The sequence below is a fragment of the Cucurbita pepo genome, chromosome 18 (genome assembly GCF_057944985.1).
Source record: "Cucurbita pepo subsp. pepo isolate OVF chromosome 18, ASM5794498v1, whole genome shotgun sequence".
NCBI lineage: Eukaryota > Viridiplantae > Streptophyta > Magnoliopsida > Cucurbitales > Cucurbitaceae > Cucurbita > Cucurbita pepo.
The window spans coordinates 3,988,065-3,989,321 of record NC_141815.1 but is presented as its reverse complement, the minus strand read 5'-3'; the positions used below and the strand labels follow the sequence as shown (position 1 = coordinate 3,989,321).

General features: G+C 35.6%; 1 non-coding gene across 1 annotated transcript; it reads left to right on the top strand.

Annotated features, from left to right (window-relative positions):
• Nucleotides 1-918: 918 nt before the first annotated feature.
• On the top strand, nucleotides 919-1,024 carry LOC147787068 (small nucleolar RNA R71). The gene has a single exon (XR_015414107.1). It is a non-coding gene; the product is annotated as a small nucleolar RNA R71 (small nucleolar RNA).
• The last annotated feature ends 233 nt before the right edge of the window (nucleotides 1,025-1,257 follow it).

Sequence of the window (1,257 nt, the reverse complement as noted above, 5' to 3'; positions counted from 1 at the left end):
AGACTGCACTGTTTTTGCATTTTTGCTCTGCTTCTTCTGTTCATCAGTTTCCTGGGAGTGACTGTCTCTGTGTTCTTTAAGTTTTCTCCCGTGCTAAGTATTTCTTTCTCACTTCTCAATTATATTGCTTGACATTACTTATTGCCTTCTCTTTTTGGTGTTTCGGTATTTGCTGGCAGCTTTTCAAGAAGTCTATTTCATAAGTAAGTTGCTAATCGATCTACTTGAACTTTCAAATTTCGCAAGCATGCATGCTGACTCTGTATCACAACATCATTTTTTACTATATATTTCTTTTTTAGGCTCTCGAGAGATGTTCTCGATATGGGCTGAGCTTGGCTAAATTCTTTCCCTTTGGTGTTGGCTCGTTGAGGATCATATGTCATTTTATTTTTTAGTCAAAAACTTAGGATGGTAATTTTCTTTAGGTTTAATTTTTTTATTATAGGAACTTTATCCCTTCCAAGAAAAATTTGGAATTTCTTTAGGTTGAATTTCTGGTTGCCTTGACTAGCTTGATTCCTCATATAAGAAATTGAAGTCGGATTACTTGGACATTGATCAAGAGTGTGTTCCTCTTCTCAATATACACAAGATTCGGTTGCTATTTAGGTCATTTTAGTAGTAGCTTGGACGGGTGCTTTAGTGATTGAGCCTTATCCCAATGCTAGATTTTGTAGAATATTAGTCACCAAAGCTAATTGAGCGTTGATATAGGTCAAAACATCAATTTCAAGTACTCCTCATGTCTTCTTTTCTAGATTCTCCTCGCATCGGCCCATTGACAATTGTTAGATGCTAGTTTTTCTAGAATCTCATAAGCTTCATTATATGTCTTTGACAAAGTATCTCCATTTGTGGAAGTGTGTAAGCAATATTCAATCCATTGTAGAAAGTTTTTATTTGGGTACAATGGGTAATCCATGGCGATGACACTTTCTAAGAATCTCCTTGAATCTCTCCAAAGCTTCGCTTAGTATTTCATCTTCAAACGGTTGAAAAGAAACAATCTCATTTCTGAACCATGAGTTTCTAGTGGGTGAAAAATACTTGATCAATAATGACTCTGCTAGACTATTCCATGAATCAATTGCTTCTGGTGCTAAAGTATTCAACCATGATTTAGCACAATCCTTCAAAGAATAAGAGAATAAACCTAATCACTCCATTGAGTTGAAATGAGTTAGGAACTCCCAAAAATTGACTTTAGATGTAGGGGGATCTTCTAACAGTAGTCCATGAGATTGTCTAATGGCT